Below are 25,614 nucleotides of genomic sequence, written 5' to 3'. Positions count from 1 at the left end.
GCCCCCGTACAAGCTACCGCTCTGTCCGGCTCCGAGAGCAGGAGAAGCGGCTGCTTCGCGCACACAACAGCGGAGCGGCAGCCGTACGCTCCGAAGCGCTGCTTCAGACGAAAGACGCCGGCCACCGGCGCTTGGCTTCGGACAGCAGCCGAGAGCCGTAGTGTGCGTCTGCACTAGACTGCATCATAGCGAAAAGCTTTGACAGTGTGTCTCGCAGGGAGATACCTTAGGAGCGCGACTCACTTATGCCTCCCTTGCCCAGAAACACGGATTTGCTGCACACTCTAAAAACACTGCTCTTTCCATGGTACTATGTAAGCTGCTGTCTGACGCCCGTTCACTTCTGCCCACTCTTGCCCAGCTCGTTGTTTCAGCGTGCACGTGCCGTCCTGGCATTCAGTGCACAGTGAAAGCAATCGCAAAAGTCCAGCAGCTGCTGACTCCCAAACACAAGGCGCTGTCTACGTTCTTGCTTCTCCACACTTCAACAGAGTCCTTCATTTCTGCAGCTGCCATCGAGTTTTCTGTATCTCGAGCCTTCTGGGACGAGCACCAATTTCCCAAGAGGGGCTGCATCAGGACTAAGCCAAAACCCAGGAAAGTTGTCTCGGAACACCTTCAATAAAGCATGCCAGCAGTGCATTGAAAAGGCAGGTAGCTTTAGCCACCGTCCTCTAGCAGTCGCAAGGCTGTGCACACAATGTCGTCTCCCTGCGGCAACGTTCTTCGCCCTCGTGCAAGCTACCGCTCTGTCCGGCTCCCGGAGCAGGAGAAGCGGCTGCTTCGCGCACACAACAGCGGAGCGGCAGCCGTACGCTCCGAAGCGCTGCTTCAGCCGAAAGACGCCGACCACCGGCGCTTGGCTTCGGACAGCTCCGGAGAGCCGTAGTGTGCGTCTGCACTAGACTGCATCATAGCGAAAAGCTTTGGCAGTGTGTCTCGCAGGGAGATAGCTTAGGAGCGCAGCGCACTTATGCCTCCCTTGCCCAGAAACACGATTTTATTGCAAACTCCAAAAACAGTACTCTTTCCAGGGCAATATATAAGCTGCTTTCTGACGGCCGTGATCTTTCGATTACTCTTGCCCAGCTCGTTGTTTCAGCGTGCACGTGCCGTCCTGGCATTCAGTGCACAGTGAAAGCAATCGCAAAAGTCCAGCAGCTGCTGACTCCCAAACACAAGGCGCTGTCTACGTTCTTGCTTCTCCACACTTCAACAGAGTCCTTCATTTCTGCAGCTGCCATCGAGTTTTCTGCATCTCGAGCCTTCTGGGACGAGCACCAATTTCCCAAGAGGGGCTGCATCAGGACGAAGTCAAAACCCAGGAAAGTTGTCTCGGAACACCTTCAATAAAGCATGCCAGCAGTGCATTGAAAAGGCAGGTAGCTTTAGCCACCGTCCTCTAGCAGTATCAAGGCTGTGCACACAATGTCGTCTCCCTGCGGCAACGTTCTTCGCCCTCGTACAAGCTACCGCTCTGTCCGGCTCCCGGAGCAGGAGAAGCGGCTGCTTCGCGCACACAACAGCGGAGCGGCAGCCCTACGATCCGAAGCGCTGCTTCAGCCGAAAGACGCCGGCCACCGGCGCTTGGCTTCGGACAGCTCCGGAGAGCCGTAGTGTGCGTCTGCACTAGACTGCATCATAGCGAAAAGCTTTGGCATTGTGTCGCGCAGGGAGATACCTTAGGAGCGCAGCGCACTTATGCCTCCCTTGCCCAGAAACACGATTTTACTGCACACTCCAAAAACAGTACTCTTTCCAGGGCAATATATAAGCTGCTTTCCGACGGCCGTGATCTTTCGATTACTCTTGCCCAGCTCGTTGCTTTAACGTGCACATGCCGTCCTGGCATTCAGTGCACAGTGAAAGCAATCGCAAAAGTCCAGCAGCTGCTGACTCCCAAACACAAGGCGCTGGCTATGTTCTTGCTTCTCGACAACTCAACGCAGCCCTTCATTTCTGCAGTTGCCATCGAGGTCTCTGCATGTCGGAGACTCAGAGGACGAGCACGAGTTTCCCACGAGGGGCTGCATCAGGAGGAATTCAAAACTCCAGAAAATTGTCCTGGAACACCTTCCATAAGGATGCTAGAAGGGAATTGAAGAGGCAGGCGAGCGGCCACCACCGTCCAGTAGCAGTCCTTAGGGTCTGCGCAAAAGCCCGGTGCTCTTCGGCTTCGTTCTTCGCCCCCGTACAAGCTACCGCTCTGTCCGGCTCCGAGAGCAGGAGAAGCGGCTGCTTCGCGCACACAACAGCGGAGCGGCAGCCGTACGCTCCGAAGCGCTGCTTCAGACGAAAGACGCCGGCCACCGGCGCTTGGCTTCGGACAGCAGCCGAGAGCCGTAGTGTGCGTCTGCACTAGACTGCATCATAGCGAAAAGCTTTGACAGTGTGTCTCGCAGGGAGATACCTTAGGAGCGCGACGCACTTATGCCTCCCTTGCCCAGAAACACGGATTTGCTGCACACTCTAAAAACACTGCTCTTTCCATGGTACTATGTAAGCTGCTGTCTGACGCCCGTTCACTTCTGCCCACTCTTGCCCAGCTCGTTGTTTCAGCGTGCACGTGCCGTCCTGGCATTCAGTGCACAGTGAAAGCAATCGCAAAAGTCCAGCAGCTGCTGACTCCCAAACACAAGGCGCTGTCTACGTTCTTGCTTCTCCACACATCAACAGAGTCCTTCATTTCTGCAGCTGCCATCGAGTTTTCTGCATCTCGAGCCTTCTGGGACGAGCACCAATTTCCCAAGAGGGGCTGCATCAGGACTAAGTCAAAACCCAGGAAAGTTGTCTCGGAACACCTTCAATAAAGCATGCCAGCAGTGCATTGAAAAGGCAGGTAGCTTTAGCCACCGTCCTCTAGCAGTATCAAGGCTGTGCACACAATGTCGTCTCCCTGCGGCAACGTTCTTCGCCCTCGTACAAGCTACCGCTCTGTCCGGCTCCAGGAGCAGGAGAAGCGGCTGCTTCGCGCACACAACAGCGGAGCGGCAGCCGTACGCTCCGAAGCGCTGCTTCAGCCGAAAGACGCCGGCCACCGGCGCTTTGCTTCGGACAGCTCCGGAGAGCCGTAGTGTGCGTCTGCACTAGACTGCATCATAGCGAAAAGCTATGGCAGTGTGTCTCGCAGGGAGATAGCTTAGGAGCGCAGCGCACTTATGCCTCCCTTGCCCAGAAACACGATTTTACAGCACACACTAAAAACACTGCCCTTTCCAGGGCAAGATGCCAGATGCTCTCTGATGGCCGTGCTCTCTCCCTGCTCTTGCCCAGCTCGTTGTTTTAACGTGCACATGCCGTCCTGGCATTCAGTGCACAGTGAAAGTAATCGCAAAAGTCCAGCAGCTGCTGACTCCCAAACACAAGGCGCTGGCTATGTTCTTGCTTCTCGACAACTCAACGCAGCCCTTCATTTCTGCAGTTGCCATCGAGGTCTCTGCATGTCGGAGACTCAGAGGACGAGCACGAGTTTCCCACGAGGGGCTGCATCAGGAGGAATTCAAAACTCCAGAAAATTGTCCTGGAACACCTTCCATAAGGATGCTAGAAGGGAATTGAAGAGGCAGGCGAGCGGCCACCACCGTCCTCTAGCAGTCCTTAGGGTCTGCGCAAAAGCCCGGTGCTCTTCGGCTTCGTTCTTCGCCCCCGTACAAGCTACCGCTCTGTCCGGCTCCGAGAGCAGGAGAAGCGGCTGCTTCGTGCACACAACAGCGGAGCGGCAGCCGTACGCTCCGAAGCGCTGCTTCAGCCGAAAGACGCCGGCCACCGGCGCTTGGCTTCGGACAGCTCCGGAGAGCCGTAGTGTGCGTCTGCACTAGACTGCATCATAGCGAAAAGCTTTGGCATTGTGTCGCGCAGGGAGATACCTTAGGAGCGCAGCGCACTTATGCCTCCCTTGCCCAGAAACACGATTTTACTGCACACTCCAAAAACAGTACTCTTTCCAGGGCAATATATAAGCTGCTTTCCGACGGCCGTGATCTTTCGATTACTCTTGCCCAGCTCGTTGCTTTAACGTGCACATGCCGTCCTGGCATTCAGTGCACAGTGAAAGCAATCGCAAAAGTCCAGCAGCTGCTGACTCCCAAACACAAGGCGCTGTCTACGTTCTTGCTTCTCCACACTTCAACAGAGTCCTTCATTTCTGCAGCTGCCATCGAGTTTTCTGTATCTCGAGCCTTCTGGGACGAGCACCAATTTCCCAAGAGGGGCTGCATCAGGACTAAGCCAAAACCCAGGAAAGTTGTCTCGGAACACCTTCAATAAAGCATGCCAGCAGTGCATTGAAAAGGCATGGAGCTTTAGCCACCGTCCTCTAGCAGTCGCAAGGCTGTGCACACAATGTCGTCTCCCTGCGGCAACGTTCTTCGCCCTCGTGCAAGCTACCGCTCTGTCCGGCTCCCGGAGCAGGAGAAGCGGCTGCTTCGCGCACACAACAGCGGAGCGGCAGCCGTACGCTCCGAAGCGCTGCTTCAGCCGAAAGACGCCGACCACCGGCTCTTCGCTTCAGACAGCTCCGGAGAGCCGTAGTGTACATCTGCACTAGACTGCATCATAGCGAAAAGCTTTGGCAGTGTGTCTCGCAGGGAGATAGCTTAGGAGCGCAGCGCACTTATGCCTCCCTTGCCCAGAAACACGATTTTATTGCAAACTCCAAAAACAGTACTCTTTCCAGGGCAATATATAAGCTGTTTTCTGACGGCCGTGATCTTTCGATTACTCTTGCCCAGCTCGTTGTTTCAGCGTGCACGTGCCGTCCTGGCATTCAGTGCACAGTGAAAGCAATCGCAAAAGTCCAGCAGCTGCTGACTCCCAAACACAAGGCGCTGTCTACGTTCTTGCTTCTCCACACTTCAACAGAGTCCTTCATTTCTGCAGCTGCCATCGAGTTTTCTGCATCTCGAGTTTTCTGGGACGAGCACCAATTTCCCAAGAGGGGCTGCATCAGGACTAAGTCAAAACCCAGGAAAGTTGTCTCGGAACACCTTCAATAAAGCATGCCAGCAGTGCATTGAAAAGGCAGGTAGCTTTAGTCACCGTCCAGTAGCAGTCGCAAGGCTGTGCACACAATGTCGTCTCCCTGTGGCAACGTTCTTCGCCCTCGTGCAAGCTACCGCTCTGTCCGGCTCCCGAAGCAGGAGAAGCGGCTGCTTCGCGCACACAACAGCGGAGCGGCAGCCCTACGCTCCGAAGCGCTGCTTCAGCCGAAAGACGCCGGCCACCGGTGCTTTGCTTCGGACAGCTCCGGAGAGCCGTAGTGTGCGTCTGCACTAGACTGCATCATAGCGAAAAGCTATGGCAGTGTGTCTCGCAGGGAGATAGCTTAGGAGCGCAGCGCACTTATGCCTCCCTTGCCCAGAAACACGATTTTACAGCACACACTAAAAACACTGCCCTTTCCAGGGCAAGATGCCAGATGCTCTCTGATGGCCGTGCTCTCTCCCTGCTCTTGCCCAGCTCGTTGTTTTAACGTGCACATGCCGTCCTGGCATTCAGTGCACAGTGAAAGCAATCGCAAAAGTCCAGCAGCTGCTGACTCCCAAACACAAGGCGCTGGCTATGTTCTTGCTTCTCGACAACTCAACGCAGCCCTTCATTTCTGCAGTTGCCATCGAGGTCTCTGCATGTCGGAGACTCAGAGGACGAGCACGAGTTTCCCACGAGGGGCTGCATCAGGAGGAATTCAAAACTCCAGAAAATTGTCCTGGAACACCTTCCATAAGGATGCTAGAAGGGAATTGAAGAGGCAGGCGAGCGGCCACCACCGTCCAGTAGCAGTCCTTAGGGTCTGCGCAAAAGCCCGGTGCTCTTCGGCTTCGTTCTTCGCCCCCGTACAAGCTACCGCTCTGTCCGGCTCCGAGAGCAGGAGAAGCGGCTGCTTCGCGCACACAACAGCGGAGCGGCAGCCGTACGCTCCGAAGCGCTGCTTCAGACGAAAGACGCCGGCCGCCGGCGCTTGGCTTCGGACAGCAGCCGAGAGCCGTAGTGTGCGTCTGCACTAGACTGCATCATAGCGAAAAGCTTTGACAGTGTGTCTCGCAGGGAGATACCTTAGGAGCGCAGCGCACTTATGCCTCCCTTGCCCAGAAACACGGATTTGCTGCACACTGTAAAAACACTGCTCTTTCCATGGTACTATGTAAGCTGCTGTCTGACGCCCGTTCACTTCTGCCCACTCTTGCCCAGCTTGTTGTTTCAGCATGCACGTGCCGTCCTGGCATTCAGTGCACAGTGAAAGCAATCGCAAAAGTCCAGCAGCTGCTGACTCCCAAACACAAGGCGCTGTCTACGTTCTTGCTTCTCCACACTTCAACAGAGTCCTTCATTTCTGCAGCTGCCATCGAGTTTTCTGCATCTCGAGCCTTCTGGGACGAGCACCAATTTCCCAAGAGGGGCTGCATCAGGACTAAGCCAAAACCCAGGAAAGTTGTCTCGGAACACCTTCAATAAAGCATGCCAGCAGTGCATTGAAAAGGCAGGTAGCTTTAGCCACCGTCCTCTAGCAGTCTCAAGGCTGTGCACACAATGTCGTCTCCCTGCGGCAACGTTCTTCGCCCTCGTGCAAGCTACCGCTCTGTCCGGCTCCCGGAGCAGGAGAAGCGGCTGCTTCGCGCACACAACAGCGGAGCGGCAGCCGTACGCTCCGAAGCGCTGCTTCAGCCGAAAGACGCCGACCACCGGCTCTTCGCTTCAGACAGCTCCGGAGAGCCGTAGTGTACATCTGCACTAGACTGCATCATAGCGAAAAGCTTTGGCAGTGTGTCTCGCAGGGAGATAGCTTAGGAGCGCAGCGCACTTATGCCTCCCTTGCCCAGAAACACGATTTTATTGCAAACTCCAAAAACAGTACTCTTTCCAGGGCAATATATAAGCTGTTTTCTGACGGCCGTGATCTTTCGATTACTCTTGCCCAGCTCGTTGTTTCAGCGTGCACGTGCCGTCCTGGCATTCAGTGCACAGTGAAAGCAATCGCAAAAGTCCAGCAGCTGCTGACTCCCAAACACAAGGCGCTGTCTACGTTCTTGCTTCTCCACACTTCAACAGAGTCCTTCATTTCTGCAGCTGCCATCGAGTTTTCTGCATCTCGAGTTTTCTGGGACGAGCACCAATTTCCCAAGAGGGGCTGCATCAGGACTAAGTCAAAACCCAGGAAAGTTGTCTCGGAACACCTTCAATAAAGCATGCCAGCAGTGCATTGAAAAGGCAGGTAGCTTTAGTCACCGTCCAGTAGCAGTCGCAAGGCTGTGCACACAATGTCGTCTCCCTGTGGCAACGTTCTTCGCCCTCGTGCAAGCTACCGCTCTGTCCGGCTCCCGAAGCAGGAGAAGCGGCTGCTTCGCGCACACAACAGCGGAGCGGCAGCCCTACGCTCCGAAGCGCTGCTTCAGCCGAAAGACGCCGGCCACCGGTGCTTTGCTTCGGACAGCTCCGGAGAGCCGTAGTGTGCGTCTGCACTAGACTGCATCATAGCGAAAAGCTATGGCAGTGTGTCTCGCAGGGAGATAGCTTAGGAGCGCAGCGCACTTATGCCTCCCTTGCCCAGAAACACGATTTTACAGCACACACTAAAAACACTGCCCTTTCCAGGGCAAGATGCCAGATGCTCTCTGATGGCCGTGCTCTCTCCCTGCTCTTGCCCAGCTCGTTGTTTTAACGTCCACATGCCGTCCTGGCATTCAGTGCACAGTGAAAGCAATCGCAAAAGTCCAGCAGCTGCTGACTCCCAAACACAAGGCGCTGGCTATGTTCTTGCTTCTCGACAACTCAACGCAGCCCTTCATTTCTGCAGTTGCCATCGAGGTCTCTGCATGTCGGAGACTCAGAGGACGAGCACGAGTTTCCCACGAGGGGCTGCATCAGGAGGAATTCAAAACTCCAGAAAATTGTCCTGGAACACCTTCCATAAGGATGCTAGAAGGGAATTGAAGAGGCAGGCGAGCGGCCACCACCGTCCAGTAGCAGTCCTTAGGGTCTGCGCAAAAGCCCGGTGCTCTTCGGCTTCGTTCTTCGCCCCCGTACAAGCTACCGCTCTGTCCGGCTCCGAGAGCAGGAGAAGCGGCTGCTTCGCGCACACAACAGCGGAGCGGCAGCCGTACGCTCCGAAGCGCTGCTTCAGACGAAAGACGCCGGCCGCCGGCGCTTGGCTTCGGACAGCAGCCGAGAGCCGTAGTGTGCGTCTGCACTAGACTGCATCATAGCGAAAAGCTTTGACAGTGTGTCTCGCAGGGAGATACCTTAGGAGCGCAGCGCACTTATGCCTCCCTTGCCCAGAAACACGGATTTGCTGCACACTGTAAAAACACTGCTCTTTCCATGGTACTATGTAAGCTGCTGTCTGACGCCCGTTCACTTCTGCCCACTCTTGCCCAGCTTGTTGTTTCAGCGTGCACGTGCCGTCCTGGCATTCAGTGCACAGTGAAAGCAATCGCAAAAGTCCAGCAGCTGCTGACTCCCAAACACAAGGCGCTGTCTACGTTCTTGCTTCTCCACACTTCAACAGAGTCCTTCATTTCTGCAGCTGCCATCGAGTTTTCTGCATCTCGAGCCTTCTGGGACGAGCACCAATTTCCCAAGAGGGGCTGCATCAGGACTAAGCCAAAACCCAGGAAAGTTGTCTCGGAACACCTTCAATAAAGCATGCCAGCAGTGCATTGAAAAGGCAGGTAGCTTTAGCCACCGTCCTCTAGCAGTCTCAAGGCTGTGCACACAATGTCGTCTCCCTGCGGCAACGTTCTTCGCCCTCGTGCAAGCTACCGCTCTGTCCGGCTCCCGGAGCAGGAGAAGCGGCTGCTTCGCGCACACAACAGCGGAGCGGCAGCCGTACGCTCCGAAGCGCTGCTTCAGCCGAAAGACGCCGACCACCGGCTCTTCGCTTCGGACAGCTCCGGAGAGCCGTAGTGTGCGTCTGCACTAGACTGCATCATAGCGAAAAGCTTTGGCAGTGTGTCTCGCAGGGAGATAGCTTAGGAGCGCAGCGCACTTATGCCTCCCTTGCCCAGAAACACGATTTTATTGCAAACTCCAAAAACAGTACTCTTTCCAGGGCAATATATAAGCTGTTTTCTGACGGCCGTGATCTTTCGATTACTCTTGCCCAGCTCGTTGTTTCAGCGTGCACGTGCCGTCCTGGCATTCAGTGCACAGTGAAAGCAATCGCAAAAGTCCAGCAGCTGCTGACTCCCAAACACAAGGCGCTGTCTACGTTCTTGCTTCTCCACACTTCAACAGAGTCCTTCATTTCTGCAGCTGCCATCGAGTTTTCTGTATCTCGAGCCTTCTGGGACGAGCACCAATTTCCCAAGAGGGGCTGCATCAGGACTAAGCCAAAACCCAGGAAAGTTGTCTCGGAACACCTTCAATAAAGCATGCCAGCAGTGCATTGAAAAGGCATGGAGCTTTAGCCACCGTCCTCTAGCAGTCGCAAGGCTGTGCACACAATGTCGTCTCCCTGCGGCAACGTTCTTCGCCCTCGTGCAAGCTACCGCTCTGTCCGGCTCCCGGAGCAGGAGAAGCGGCTGCTTCGCGCACACAACAGCGGAGCGGCAGCCGTACGCTCCGAAGTGCTGCTTCAGCCGAAAGACGCCGACCACCGGCTCTTCGCTTCGGACAGCTCCGGAGAGCCGTAGTGTGCGTCTGCACTAGACTGCATCATAGCGAAAAGCTTTGGCAGTGTGTCTCGCAGGGAGATAGCTTAGGAGCGCAGCGCACTTATGCCTCCCTTGCCCAGAAACACGATTTTATTGCAAACTCCAAAAACAGTACTCTTTCCAGGGCAATATATAAGCTGTTTTCTGACGGCCGTGATCTTTCGATTACTCTTGCCCAGCTCGTTGTTTCAGCGTGCATGTGCCGTCCTGGCATTCAGTGCACAGTGAAAGCAATCGCAAAAGTCCAGCAGCTGCTGACTCCCAAACACAAGGCGCTGTCTACGTTCTTGCTTCTCCACACTTCAACAGAGTCCTTCATTTCTGCAGCTGCCATCGAGTTTTCTGCATCTCGAGTTTTCTGGGACGAGCACCAATTTCCCAAGAAGGGCTGCATCAGGACTAAGTCAAAACCCAGGAAAGTTGTCTCGGAACACCTTCAATAAAGCATGCCAGCAGTGCATTGAAAAGGCAGGTAGCTTTAGCCACCGTCCAGTAGCAGTCGCAAGGCTGTGCACACAATGTCGTCTCCCTGCGGCAACGTTCTTCGCCCTCGTGCAAGCTACCGCTCTGTCCGGCTCCCGAAGCAGGAGAAGCGGCTGCTTCGCGCACACAACAGCGGAGCGGCAGCCCTACGCTCCGAAGCGCTGCTTCAGCCGAAAGACGCCGGCCACCGGTGCTTTGCTTCGGACAGCTCCGGAGAGCCGTAGTGTGCGTCTGCACTAGACTGCATCATAGCGAAAAGCTATGGCAGTGTGTCTCGCAGGGAGATAGCTTAGGAGCGCAGCGCACTTATGCCTCCCTTGCCCAGAAACACGATTTTACAGCACACACTAAAAACACTGCCCTTTCCAGGGCAAGATGCCAGATGCTCTCTGATGGCCGTGCTCTCTCCCTGCTCTTGCCCAGCTCGTTGTTTTAACGTGCACATGCCGTCCTGGCATTCAGTGCACAGTGAAAGCAATCGCAAAAGTCCAGCAGCTGCTGACTCCCAAACACAAGGCGCTGGCTATGTTCTTGCTTCTCGACAACTCAACGCAGCCCTTCATTTCTGCAGTTGCCATCGAGGTCTCTGCATGTCGGAGACTCAGAGGACGAGCACGAGTTTCCCACGAGGGGCTGCATCAGGAGGAATTCAAAACTCCAGAAAATTGTCCTGGAACACCTTCCATAAGGATGCTAGAAGGGAATTGAAGAGGCAGGCGAGCGGCCACCACCGTCCAGTAGCAGTCCTTAGGGTCTGCGCAAAAGCCCGGTGCTCTTCGGCTTCGTTCTTCGCCCCCGTACAAGCTACCGCTCTGTCCGGCTCCGAGAGCAGGAGAAGCGGCTGCTTCGCGCACACAACAGCGGAGCGGCAGCCGTACGCTCCGAAGCGCTGCTTCAGACGAAAGACGCCGGCCACCGGCGCTTGGCTTCGGACAGCAGCCGAGAGCCGTAGTGTGCGTCTGCACTAGACTGCATCATAGCGAAAAGCTTTGACAGTGTGTCTCGCAGGGAGATACCTTAGGAGCGCAGCGCACTTATGCCTCCCTTGCCCAGAAACACGGATTTGCTGCACACTCTAAAAACACTGCTCTTTCCATGGTACTATGTAAGCTGCTGTCTGACGCCCGTTCACTTCTGCCCACTCTTGCCCAGCTCGTTGTTTCAGCGTGCACGTGCCGTCCTGGCATTCAGTGCACAGTGAAAGCAATCGCAAAAGTCCAGCAGCTGCTGACTCCCAAACACAAGGCGCTGTCTACGTTCTTGCTTTTCCACATTTCAACAGAGTCCTTCATTTCTGCAGCTGCCATCGAGTTTTCTGTATCTCGAGCCTTCTGGGACGAGCACCAATTTCCCAAGAGGGGCTGCATCAGGAGGAAGTCAAAACCCAGGAAAGTTGTCTCGGAACACCTTCAATAAAGCATGCCAGCAGTGCATTGAAAAGGCAGGTAGCTTTAGCCACCGTCCTCTAGCAGTCGCAAGGCTGTGCACACAATGTCGTCTCCCTGCGGCAACGTTCTTCGCCCTCGTACAAGCTACCGCTCTGTCCGGCTCCCGGAGCAGGAGAAGCGGCTGCTTCGCGCACACAACAGCGGAGCGGCAGCCCTACGATCCGAAGCGCTGCTTCAGCCGAAAGACGCCGGCCACCGGCGCTTGGCTTCGGACAGCTCCGGAGAGCCGTAGTGTGCGTCTGCCCTAGACTGCATCATAGCGAAAAGCTTTGGCATTGTGTCGCGCAGGGAGATACCTTAGGAGCGCAGCGCACTTATGCCTCCCTTGCCCAGAAACACGATTTTACTGCACACTCCAAAAACAGTACTCTTTCCAGGGCAATATATAAGCTGCTTTCTGATGGCCGTGCTCTCTCCCTGCTCTTGCCCAGCTCGTTGCTTTAACGTGCACATGCCGTCCTGGCATTCAGTGCACAGTGAAAGCAATCGCAAAAGTCCAGCAGCTGCTGACTCCCAAACACAAGGCGCTGGCTATGTTCTTGCTTCTCGACAACTCAACGCAGCCCTTCATTTCTGCAGTTGCCATCGAGGTCTCTGCATGTCGGAGACTCAGAGGACGAGCACGAGTTTCCCACGAGGGGCTGCATCAGGAGGAATTCAAAACTCCAGAAAATTGTCCTGGAACACCTTCCATAAGGATGCTAGAAGGGAATTGAAGAGGCAGGCGAGCGGCCACCACCGTCCAGTAGCAGTCCTTAGGGTCTGCGCAAAAGCCCGGTGCTCTTCGGCTTCGTTCTTCGCCCCCGTACAAGCTACCGCTCTGTCCGGCTCCGAGAGCAGGAGAAGCGGCTGCTTCGCGCACACAACAGCGGAGCGGCAGCCGTACGCTCCGAAGCGCTGCTTCAGACGAAAGACGCCTGCCACCCGCGCTTGGCTTCGGACAGCAGCCGAGAGCCGTAGTGTGCGTCTGCACTAGACTGCATCATAGCGAAAAGCTTTGACAGTGTGTCTCGCAGGGAGATACCTTAGGAGCGCAGCGCACTTATGCCTCCCTTGCCCAGAAACACGGATTTGCTGCACACTCTAAAAACACTGCTCTTTCCATGGTACTATGTAAGCTGCTGTCTGACGCCCGTTCACTTCTGCCCACTCTTGCCCAGCTCGTTGTTTCAGCGTGCACGTGCCGTCCTGGCATTCAGTGCACAGTGAAAGCAATCGCAAAAGTCCAGCAGCTGCTGACTCCCAAACACAAGGCGCTTGTCTACGTTCTTACTTCTCGACAACTCAACGAAGCCCTTCATTTCTGCAGCTGCCATCGAGTTTTCTGTATCTCGAGCCTTCTGGGACGAGCACCAATTTCCCAAGAGGGGCTGCATCAGGACTAAGTCAAAACCCAGGAAAGTTGTCTCGGAACACCTTCAATAAAGCATGCCAGCAGTGCATTGAAAAGGCAGGTAGCTTTAGCCACCGTCCTCTAGCAGTCGCAAGGCTGTGCACACAATGTCGTCTCCCTGCGGCAACGTTCTTCGCCCTCGTGCAAGCTACCGCTCTGTCCGGCTCCCGGAGCAGGAGAAGCGGCTGCTTCGCGCACACAACAGCGGAGCGGCAGCCGTACGCTCCGAAGCGCTGCTTCAGCCGAAAGACGCCGACCCCCGGCTCTTCGCTTCGGACAGCTCCGGAGAGCCGTAGTGTGCGTCTGCACTAGACTGCATCATAGCGAAAAGCTTTGGCAGTGTGTCTCGCAGGGAGATAGCTTAGGAGCGCAGCGCACTTATGCCTCCCTTGCCCAGAAACACGATTTTATTGCAAACTCCAAAAACAGTACTCTTTCCAGGGCAATATATAAGCTGTTTTCTGACGGCCGTGATCTTTCGATTACTCTTGCCCAGCTCGTTGTTTCAGCGTGCACGTGCCGTCCTGGCATTCAGTGCACAGTGAAAGCAATCGCAAAAGTCCAGCACCTGCTGACTCCCAAACACAAGGCGCTGTCTACGTTCTTGCTTCTCCACACTTCAACAGAGTCCTTCATTTCTGCAGCTGCCATCGAGTTTTCTGCATCTCGAGCCTTCTGGGACGAGCACGAGTTTCCCAGGAGGGGCTGCATCAGGACGAAGTCAAAACCCAGGAATGTTGTCTCGGAACACCTTCAATAAAGCATGCCAGCAGTGCATTGAAAAGGCAGGTAGCTTTAGCCACTGTCCTCTAGCAGTCGCAAGGCTGTGCACACAATGTCGTCTCCCTGCGGCAACGTTCTTCGCCCTCGTACAAGCTACCGCTCTGTCCGGCTCCCGGAGCAGGAGAAGCGGCTGCTTCGCGCACACAACAGCGGAGCGGCAGCCCTACGCTCCGAAGCGCTGCTTCAGCCGAAAGACGCCGACCACCGGCGCTTTGCTTCGGACAGCTCCGGAGAGCCGTAGTGTGCGTCTGCACCAGACTACATCATAGCGAAAAGCTATGGCAGTGTGTCTCGCAGGGAGATAGCTTAGGAGCGCAGCGCACTTATGCCTCCCTTGCCCAGAAACACGATTTTACAGCACACACTAAAAACACTGCCCTTTCCAGGGCAAGATGCCAGATGCTCTCTGATGGCCGTGCTCTCTCCCTGCTCTTGCCCAGCTCGTTGTTTTAACGTGCACATGCCGTCCTGGCATTCAGTGCACAGTGAAAGCAATCGCAAAAGTCCAGCAGCTGCTGACTCCCAAACACAAGGCGCTGGCTATGTTCTTGCTTCTCGACAACTCAACGCAGCCCTTCATTTCTGCAGTTGCCATCGAGGTCTCTGCATGTCGGAGACTCAGAGGACGAGCACGAGTTTCCCACGAGGGGCTGCATCAGGAGGAATTCAAAACTCCAGAAAATTGTCCTGGAACACCTTCCATAAGGATGCTAGAAGGGAATTGAAGAGGCAGGCGAGCGGCCACCACCGTCCAGTAGCAGTCCTTAGGGTCTGCGCAAAAGCCCGGTGCTCTTCGGCTTCGTTCTTCGCCCCCGTACAAGCTACCGCTCTGTCCGGCTCCGAGAGCAGGAGAAGCGGCTGCTTCGCGCACACAACAGCGGAGCGGCAGCCGTACGCTCCGAAGCGCTGCTTCAGACGAAAGACGCCGGCCACCGGCGCTTGGCTTCGGACAGCAGCCGAGAGCCGTAGTGTGCGTCTGCACTAGACTGCATCATAGCGAAAAGCTTTGACAGTGTGTCTCGCAGGGAGATACCTTAGGAGCGCAGTGCACTTATGCCTCCCTTGCCCAGAAACACGGATTTGCTGCACACTCTAAAAACACTGCTCTTTCCATGGTACTATGTAAGCTGCTGTCTGACGCCCGTTCACTTCTGCCCACTCTTGCCCAGCTCGTTGTTTCAGCGTGCACGTGCCGTCCTGGCATTCAGTGCACAGTGAAAGCAATCGCAAAAGTCCAGCAGCTGCTGACTCCCAAACACAAGGCGCTTGTCTACGTTCTTACTTCTCGACAACTCAACGAAGCCCTTCATTTCTGCAGCTGCCATCGAGTTTTCTGCATCTCGAGCCTTCTGGGACGAGCACCAATTTCCCAGGAGGGGCTGCATCAGGACTAAGCCAAAACCCAGGAAAGTTGTTTCGGAACACCTTCAATAAAGCATGCCAGCAGTGCATTGAAAAGGCAGGTAGCTTTAGCCACCGTCCTCTAGCAGTCGCAAGGCTGTGCACACAATGTCGTCTCCCTGCGGCAACGTTCTTCGCCCTCGTGCAAGCTACCGCTCTGTCCGGCTCCCGGAGCAGGAGAAGCGGCTGCTTCGCGCACACAACAGCGGAGCGGCAGCCGTACGCTCCGAAGCGCTGCTTCAGCCGAGAGACGCCGACCACCGGCTCTTCGCTTCGGACAGCTCCGGAGAGCCGTAGTGTGCGTCTGCACTAGACTGCATCATAGCGAAAAGCTTTGGCAGTGTGTCTCGCAGGGAGATAGCTTAGGAGCGCAGCGCACTTATGCCTCCCTTGCCCAGAAACACGATTTTATTGCAAACTCCAAAAACAGTACTCTTTCCAGGGCAATATATAAGCTGTTTTCTGACGGCCGTGATCTTTCGATTACTCTTGCCCAGCTCGTTGTTTCAGCGTGCACGTGCCGTCCTGGCATTCAGTGCACAGTGAAAGCAATCGCAAAAGTCCAGCAGCTGCTGACTCCCAAACACAAGGCGCTGTCTACGTTCTTGCTTCTCCACACTTCAACAGAGTCCTTCATTTCTGCAGCTGCCATCGAGTTTTCTGCATCTCGAGCCTTCTGGGACGAGCACGAGTTTCCCAGGAGGGGCTGCATCAGGACGAAGTCAAAACCCAGGAAAGTTGTCTCGGAACACCTTCAATAAAGCATGCCAGCAGTGCATTGAAAAGGCATGGAGCTTTAGCCACCGTCCTCTAGCAGTCGCAAGGCTGTGCACACAATGTCGTCTCCCTGCGGCAACGTTCTTCGCCCTCGTACAAGCTACCGCTCTGTCCGGCTCCCGGAGCAGGAGAAGCGGCTGCTTCGCGCACACAACAGCGGAGCGGCAGCCCTACGATCCGAAGCGCTGCTTCAGCCGAAAGACGCCGGCCACCGGCGCTTGGCTTCGGACAGCTCCGGAGAGCCGTAGTGTGCGTCTGCACTAGACTGCATCATAGCGAAAAGCTTTGGCATTGTGTCGCGCAGGGAGATAGCTTAGGAGCGCAGCGCACTTATGCCTCCCTTGCCCAGAAACACGATTTTACTGCACACTCCAAAAACAGTACTCTTTCCAGGGCAATATATAAGCTGCTTTCTGACGGCCGTGATCTTTCGATTACTCTTGCCCAGCTCGTTGCTTTAACGTGCACATGCCGTCCTGGCATTCAGTGCACAGTGAAAGCAATCGCAAAAGTCCAGCAGCTGCTGACTCCCAAACACAAGGCGCTGGCTATGTTCTTGCTTCTCGACAACTCAACGCAGCCCTTCATTTCTGCAGTTGCCATCGAGGTCTCTGCATGTCGGAGACTCAGAGGACGAGCACGAGTTTCCCACGAGGGGCTGCATCAGGAGGAATTCAAAACTCCAGAAAATTGTCCTGGAACACCTTCCATAAGGATGCTAGAAGGGAATTGAAGAGGCAGGCGAGCGGCCACCACCGTCCAGTAGCAGTCCTTAGGGTCTGCGCAAAAGCCCGGTGCTCTTCGGCTTCGTTCTTCGCCCCCGTACAAGCTACCGCTCTGTCCGGCTCCGAGAGCAGGAGAAGCGGCTGCTTCGCGCACACAACAGCGGAGCGGCAGCCGTACGCTCCGAAGCGCTGCTTCAGACGAAAGACGCCGGCCACCGGCGCTTGGCTTCGGACAGCAGCCGAGAGCCGTAGTGTGCGTCTGCACTAGACTGCATCATAGCGAAAAGCTTTGACAGTGTGTCTCGCAGGGAGATACCTTAGGAGCGCAGCGCACTTATGCCTCCCTTGCCCAGAAACACGGATTTGCTGCACACTCTAAAAACAGTACTCTTTCCATGGTACAATGTAAGCTGCTGTCTGACGCCCGTTCACTTCTGCCCACTCTTGCCCAGCTGGTTGTTGCAGCGTGCACGTGCCTTCCTGGCATTAAGAGCACAGTGAAAGCAATCGCAAAAGTCCAGCAGCTGCTGACTCCCAAACACAAGGCGCTTGTCTACGTTCTTGCTTCTCGACAACTCAACGCAGCCCTTCATTTCTGCAGCTGCCATCGAGTTTTCTGTATCTCGAGCCTTCTGGGACGAGCACCAATTTCCCAAGAGGGGCTGCATCAGGACGAAGTCAAAACCCAGGAAAGTTGTCTCGGAACACCTTCAATAAAGCATGCCAGCAGTGCATTGAAAAGGCAGGTAGCTTTAGCCACCGTCCTCTAGCAGTCGCAAGGCTGTGCACACAATGTCGTCTCCCTGCGGCAACGTTCTTCGCCCTCGTGCAAGCTACCGCTCTGTCCGGCTCCCGGAGCAGGAGAAGCGGCTGCTTCGCGCACACAACAGCGGAGCGGCAGCCGTACGCTCCGAAGCGCTGCTTCAGCCGAAAGACGCCGACCACCGGCTCTTCGCTTCGGACAGCTCCGGAGAGCCGTAGTGTGCGTCTGCACTAGACTGCATCATAGCGAAAAGCTTTGGCATTGTGTCTCGCAGGGAGATAGCTTAGGAGCGCAGCGCACTTATGCCTCCCTTGCCCAGAAACACGATTTTATTGCAAACTCCAAAAACAGTACTCTTTCCAGGGCAATATATAAGCTGTTTTCTGACGGCCGTGATCTTTCAATTACTCTTGCCCAGCTCGTTGTTTCAGCGTGCACGTGCCGTCCTGGCATTCAGTGCACAGTGAAAGCAATCGCAAAAGTCCAGCAGCTGCTGACTCCCAAACACAAGGCGCTGTCTACGTTCTTGCTTCTCCACACTTCAACAGAGTCCTTCATTTCTGCAGCTGCCATCGAGTTTTCTGCATCTCGAGCCTTCTGGGACGAGCACCAATTTCCCAAGAGGGGCTGCATCAGGACTAAGCCAAAACCCAGGAAAGTTGTCTCGGAACACCTTCAATAAAGCATGCCAGCAGTGCATTGAAAAGGCATGGAGCTTTAGCCACCGTCCTCTAGCAGTCGCAAGGCTGTGCACACAACGTCGTCTCCCTGCGGCAACGTTCTTCGCCCTCGTACAAGCTACCGCTCTGTCCGGCTCCAGGAGCAGGAGAAGCGGCTGCTTCGCGCACACAACAGCGGAGCGGCAGCCCTACGCTCCGAAGCGCTGCTTCAGCCGAAAGACGCCGGCCACCGGCGCTTTGCTTCGGACAGCTCCGGAGAGCCGTAGTGTGCGTCTGCACTAGACTGCATCATAGCGAAAAGCTATGGCAGTGTGTCTCGCAGGGAGATAGCTTAGGAGCGCAGCGCACTTATGCCTCCCTTGCCCAGAAACACGATTTTACAGCACACACTAAAAACACTGCCCTTTCCAGGGCAAGATGCCAGATGCTCTCTGATGGCCGTGCTCTCTCCCTGCTCTTGCCCAGCTCGTTGTTTTAACGTGCACATGCCGTCCTGGCATTCAGTGCACAGTGAAAGCAATCGCAAAAGTCCAGCAGCTGCTGACTCCCAAACACAAGGCGCTGGCTATGTTCTTGCTTCTCGACAACTCAACGCAGCCCTTCATTTCTGCAGTTGCCATCGAGGTCTCTGCATGTCGGAGACTCAGAGGACGAGCACGAGTTTCCCACGAGGGGCTGCATCAGGAGGAATTCAAAACTCCAGAAAATTGTCCTGGAACACCTTCCATAAGGATGCTAGAAGGGAATTGAAGAGGCAGGCGAGCGGCCACCACCGTCCAGTAGCAGTCCTTAGGGTCTGCGCAAAAGCCCGGTGCTCTTCGGCTTCGTTCTTCGCCCCCGTACAAGCTACCGCTCTGTCCGGCTCCGAGAGCAGGAGAAGCGGCTGCTTCGCGCACACAACAGCGGAGCGGCAGCCGTACGCTCCGAAGCGCTGCTTCAGACGAAAGACGCCGGCCACCGGCGCTTGGCTTCGGACAGCAGCCGAGAGCCGTAGTGTGCGTCTGCACTAGACTGCATCATAGCGAAAAGCTTTGACAGTGTGTCTCGCAGGGAGATACCTTAGGAGCGCAGCGCACTTATGCCTCCCTTGCCCAGAAACACGGATTTGCTGCACACTCTAAAAACAGTACTCTTTCCATGGTACAATGTAAGCTGCTGTCTGACGCCCGTTCACTTCTGCCCACTCTTGCCCAGCTGGTTGTTGCAGCGTGCACGTGCCTTCCTGGCATTAAGAGCACAGTGAAAGCAATCGCAAAAGTCCAGCAGCTGCTGACTCCCAAACACAAGGCGCTTGTCTACGTTCTTGCTTCTCGACAACTCAACGCAGCCCTTCATTTCTGCAGCTGCCATCGAGTTTTCTGTATCTCGAGCCTTCTGGGACGAGCACCAATTTCCCAAGAGGGGCTGCATCAGGACGAAGTCAAAACCCAGGAAAGTTGTCTCGGAACACCTTCAATAAAGCATGCCAGCAGTGCATTGAAAAGGCAGGTAGCTTTAGCCACCGTCCTCTAGCAGTCGCAAGGCTGTGCACACAATGTCGTCTCCCTGCGGCAACGTTCTTCGCCCTCGTGCAAGCTACCGCTCTGTCCGGCTCCCGGAGCAGGAGAAGCGGCTGCTTCGCGCACACAACAGCGGAGCGGCAGCCGTACGCTCCGAAGCGCTGCTTCAGCCGAAAGACGCCGACCACCGGCTCTTCGCTTCGGACAGCTCCGGAGAGCCGTAGTGTGCGTCTGCACTAGACTGCATCATAGCGAAAAGCTTTGGCAGTGTGTCTCGCAGGGAGATAGCTTAGGAGCGCAGCGCACTTATGCCTCCCTTGCCCAGAAACACGATTTTATTGCAAACTCCAAAAACAGTACTCTTTCCAGGGCAATATATAAGCTGTTTTCTGACGGCCGTGATCTTTCGATTACTCTTGCCCAGCTCGTTGTTTCAGCGTGCACGTGCCGTCCTGGCATTCAGTGCACAGTGAAAGCAATCGCAAAAGTCCAGCAGCTGCTGACTCCCAAACACAAGGCGCTGTCTACGTTCTTGCTTCTCCACACTTCAACAGAGTCCTTCATTTCTGCAGCTGCCATCGAGTTTTCTGCATCTCGAGCCTTCTGGGACGAGCACCAATTTCCCAAGAGGGGCTGCATCAGGACTAAGCCAAAACCCAGGAAAGTTGTCTCGGAACACCTTCGATAAAGCATGCCAGCAGTGCATTGAAAAGGCATGGAGCTTTAGCCACCGTCCTCTAGCAGTCGCAAGGCTGTGCACACAATGTCGTCTCCCTGCGGCAACGTTCTTCGCCCTCGTGCAAGCTACCGCTCTGTCCGGCTCCCGGAGCAGGAGAAGCGGCTGCTTCGCGCACACAACAGCGGAGCGGCAGCCCTACGCTCCGAAGCGCTACTTCAGCCGAAAGACGCCGGCCACCGGCGCTTTGCTTCGGACAGCTCCGGAGAGCCGTAGTGTGCGTCTGCACTAGACTGCATCATAGCGAAAAGCTATGGCAGTGTGTCTCGCAGGGAGATAGCTTAGGAGCGCAGCGCACTTATGCCTCCCTTGCCCAGAAACACGATTTTACAGCACACACTAAAAACACTGCCCTTTCAAGGGCAAGATGCCAGATGCTCTCTGATGGCCGTGCTCTCTCCCTGCTCTTGCCCAGCTCGTTGCTTTAACGTGCACATGCCGTCCTGGCATTCAGTGCACAGTGAAAGCAATCGCAAAAGTCCAGCAGCTGCTGACTCCCAAACACAAGGCGCTGGCTATGTTCTTGCTTCTCGACAACTCAACGCAGCCCTTCATTTCTGCAGTTGCCATCGAGGTCTCTGCATGTCGGAGACTCAGAGGACGAGCACGAGTTTCCCACGAGGGGCTGCATCAGGAGGAATTCAAAACTCCAGAAAATTGTCCTGGAACACCTTCCATAAGGATGCTAGAAGGGAATTGAAGAGGCAGGCGAGCGGCCACCACCGTCCAGTAGCAGTCCTTAGGGTCTGCGCAAAAGCCCGGTGCTCTTCGGCTTCGTTCTTCGCCCCCGTACAAGCTACCGCTCTGTCCGGCTCCGAGAGCAGGAGAAGCGGCTGCTTCGCGCACACAACAGCGGAGCGGCAGCCGTACGCTCCGAAGCGCTGCTTCAGACGAAAGACGCCGGCCACCGGCGCTTGGCTTCGGACAGCAGCCGAGAGCCGTAGTGTGCGTCTGCACTAGACTGCATCATAGCGAAAAGCTTTGACAGTGTGTCTCGCAGGGAGATACCTTAGGAGCGCAGCGCACTTATGCCTCCCTTGCCCAGAAACACGGATTTGCTGCACACTCTAAAAACACTGCTCTTTCCATGGTACTATGTAAGCTGCTGTCTGACGCCCGTTCACTTCTGCCCACTCTTGCCCAGCTGGTTGTTGCAGCGTGCACGTGCCTTCCTGGCATTAAGAGCACAGTGAAAGCAATCGCAAAAGTCCAGCAGCTGCTGACTCCCAAACACAAGGCGCTTGTCTACGTTCTTGCTTCTCGACAACTCAACGAAGCCCTTCATTTCTGCAGCTGCCATCGAGTTTTCTGTATCTCGAGCCTTCTGGGACGAGCACCAATTTCCCAAGAGGGGCTGCATCAGGACGAAGTCAAAACCCAGGAAAGTTGTCTCGGAACACCTTCAATAAAGCATGCCAGCAGTGCATTGAAAAGGCAGGTAGCTTTAGCCACCGTCCTCTAGCAGTCGCAAGGCTGTGCACACAACGTCGTCTCCCTGCGGCAACGTTCTTCGCCCTCGTACAAGCTACCGCTCTGTCCAGCTCCAGGAGCAGGAGAAGCGGCTGCTTCGCGCACACAACAGCGGAGCGGCAGCCCTACGCTCCGAAGCGCTGCTTCAGCCGAAAGACGCCGGCCACCGGCGCTTTGCTTCGGACAGCTCCGGAGAGCCGTAGTGTGCGTCTGCACTAGACTGCATCATAGCGAAAAGCTATGGCAGTGTGTCTCGCAGGGAGATAGCTTAGGAGCGCAGCGCACTTATGCCTCCCTTGCCCAGAAACACGATTTTACAGCACACTCTAAAAACACTGCCCTTTCCAGGGCAAGATGCCAGATGCTCTCTGATGGCCGTGCTCTCTCCCTGCTCTTGCCCAGCTCGTTGTTTTAACGTGCACATGCCGTCCTGGCATTCAGTGCACAGTGAAAGCAATCGCAAAAGTCCAGCAGCTGCTGACTCCCAAACACAAGGCGCTGGCTATGTTCTTGCTTCTCGACAACTCAACGCAGCCCTTCATTTCTGCAGTTGCCATCGAGGTCTCTGCATGTCGGAGACTCAGAGGACGAGCACGAGTTTCCCACGAGGGGCTGCATCAGGAGGAATTCAAAACTCCAGAAAATTGTCCTGGAACACCTTCCATAAGGATGCTAGAAGGGAATTGAAGAGGCAGGCGAGCGGCCACCACCGTCCAGTAGCAGTCCTTAGGGTCTGCGCAAAAGCCCGGTGCTCTTCGGCTTCGTTCTTCGCCCCCGTACAAGCTACCGCTCTGTCCGGCTCCGAGAGCAGGAGAAGCGGCTGCTTCGCGCACACAACAGCGGAGCGGCAGCCGTACGCTCCGAAGCGCTGCTTCAGACGAAAGACGCCGGCCACCGGCGCTTGGCTTCTGACAGCAGCCGAGAGCCGTAGTGTGCGTCTGCACTAGACTGCATCATAGCGAAAAGCTTTGACAGTGTGTCTCGCAGGGAGATACCTTAGGAGCGCAGCGCACTTATGCCTCCCTTGCCCAGAAACACGGATTTGCTGCACACTCTAAAAACAGTACTCTTTCCATGGTACAATGTAAGCTGCTGTCTGACGCCCGTTCACTTCTGCCCACTCTTGCCCAGCTGGTTGTTGCAGCGTGCACGTGCCTTCCTGGCATTAAGAGCACAGTGAAAGCAATCGCAAAAGTCCAGCAGCTGCTGACTCCCAAACACAAGGCGCTTGTCTACGTTCTTGCTTCTCGACAACTCAACGCAGCCCTTCATTTCTGCAGCTGCCATCGAGTTTTCTGTATCTCGAGCCTTCTGGGACGAGCACCAATTTCCCAAGAGGGGCTGCATCAGGACGAAGTCAAAACCCAGGAAAGTTGTCTCGGAACACCTTCAATAAAGCATGCCAGCAGTGCATTGAAAAGGCAGGTAGCTTTAGCCACCGTCCTCTAGCAGTCGCAAGGCTGTGCACACAATGTCGTCTCCCTGCGGCAACGTTCTTCGCCCTCGTGCAAGCTACCGCTCTGTCCGGCTCCCGGAGCAGGAGAAGCGGCTGCTTCGCGCACATTACAGCGGAGCGGCAGCCGTACGCTCCGAAGCGCTGCTTCAGCCGAAAGACGCCGACCACCGGCTCTTCGCTTCGGACAGCTCCGGAGAGCCGTAGTGTGCGTCTGCACTAGACTGCATCATAGCGAAAAGCTTTGGCAGTGTGTCTCGCAGGGAGATAGCTTAGGAGCGCAGCGCACTTATGCCTCCCTTGCCCAGAAACACGATTTTATTGCAAACTCCAAAAACAGTACTCTTTCCAGGGCAATATATAAGCTGTTTTCTGACGGCCGTGATCTTTCGATTACTCTTGCCCAGCTCGTTGTTTCAGCGTGCACGTGCCGTCCTGGCATTCAGTGCACAGTGAAAGCAATCGCAAAAGTCCAGCAGCTGCTGACTCCCAAACACAAGGCGCTGTCTACGTTCTTGCTTCTCCACACTTCAACAGAGTCCTTCATTTCTGCAGCTGCCATCGAGTTTTCTGCATCTCGAGCCTTCTGGGAAGAGCACCAATTTCTCAAGAGGGGCTGCATCAGGACTAAGCCAAAACCCAGGAAAGTTGTCTCGGAACACCTTCAATAAAGCATGCCAGCAGTGCATTGAAAAGGCATGGAGCTTTAGCCACCGTCCTCTAGCAGTCGCAAGGCTGTGCCCACAATGTCGTCTCCCTGCGGCAACGTTCTTCGCCCTCCTGCAAGCTACCGCTCTGTCCGGCTCCCGGAGCAGGAGAAGCGGCTGCTTCGCGCACACAACAGCGGAGCGGCAGCCCTACGCTCCGAAGCGCTACTTCAGCCGAAAGACGCCGGCCACCGGCGCTTTGCTTCGGACAGCAGCCGAGAGCCGTAGTGTGCGTCTGCACTAGACTGCATCATAGCGAAAAGCTTTGACAGTGTGTCTCGCAGGGAGATACCTTAGGAGCGCAGCGCACTTATGCCTCCCTTGCCCAGAAACACGATTTTACAGCACACACTAAAAACACTGCCCTTTCCAGGGCAAGATGCCAGATGATCTCTGATGGCCGTGCTCTCTCCCTGCTCTTGCCCAGCTCGTTGTTTTAACGTGCACATGCCGTCCTGGCATTCAGTGCACAGTGAAAGCAATCGCAAAAGTCCAGCAGCTGCTGACTCCCAAACACAAGGCGCTGGCTATGTTCTTGCTTCTCGACAACTCAACGCAGCCCTTCATTTCTGCAGTTGCCATCGAGGTCTCTGCATGTCGGAGACTCAGAGGACGAGCACGAGTTTCCCACGAGGGGCTGCATCAGGAGGAATTCAAAACTCCAGAAAATTGTCCTGGAACACCTTCCATAAGGATGCTAGAAGGGAATTGAAGAGGCAGGTGAGCGGCCACCACCGTCCAGTAGCAGTCCTTAGGGTCTGCGCAAAAGCCCGGTGCTCTTCGGCTTCGTTCTTCGCCCCCGTACAAGCTACCGCTCTGTCCGGCTCCGAGAGCAGGAGAAGCGGCTGCTTCGCGCACACAACAGCGGAGCGGCAGCCGTACGCTCCGAAGCGCTGCTTCAGACGAAAGACGCCGGCCACCGGCGCTTGGCTTCGGACAGCAGCCGAGAGCCGTAGTGTGCGTCTGCACTAGACTGCATCATAGCGAAAAGCTTTGACAGTGTGTCTCGCAGGGAGATACCTTAGGAGCGCAGCGCACTTATGCCTCCCTTGCCCAGAAACACGGATTTGCTGCACACTCTAAAAACACTGCTCTTTCCATGGTACTATGTAAGCTGCTGTCTGACGCCCGTTCACTTCTGCCCACTCTTGCCCAGCTCGTTGTTTCAGCGTGCACGTGCCGTCCTGGCATGCAGTGCACAGTGAAAGCAATCGCAAAAGTCCAGCAGCTGCTGACTCCCAAACACAAGGCACTGTCTACGTTCTTGCTTCTCCACACTTCAACAGAGTCCTTCATTTCTGCAGCTGCCATCGAGTTTTCTGTATCTCGAGCCTTCTGGGACGAGCACCAATTTCCCAAGAGGGGCTGCATCAGGACTAAGCCAAAACCCAGGAAAGTTGTCTCGGAACACCTTCAATAAAGCATGCCAGCAGTGCATTGAAAAGGCATGGAGCTTTAGCCACCGTCCTCTAGCAGTCGCAAGGCTGTGCACACAATGTCGTCTCCCTGCGGCAACGTTCTTCGCCCTCGTGCAAGCTACCGCTCTGTCCGGCTCCCGGAGCAGGAGAAGCGGCTGCTTCGCGCACACAACAGCGGAGCGGCAGCCGTACGCTCCGAAGCGCTGCTTCAGCCGAAAGACGCCGACCACC

This window comes from Lonchura striata, chromosome W (assembly GCF_050655825.1).
Source record: "Lonchura striata isolate lonStrDom1 chromosome W, ASM5065582v1, whole genome shotgun sequence".
NCBI classification, from domain to species: Eukaryota; Metazoa; Chordata; class Aves; order Passeriformes; family Estrildidae; genus Lonchura; species Lonchura striata.
Note: the sequence above shows the minus strand (reverse complement) of the source record.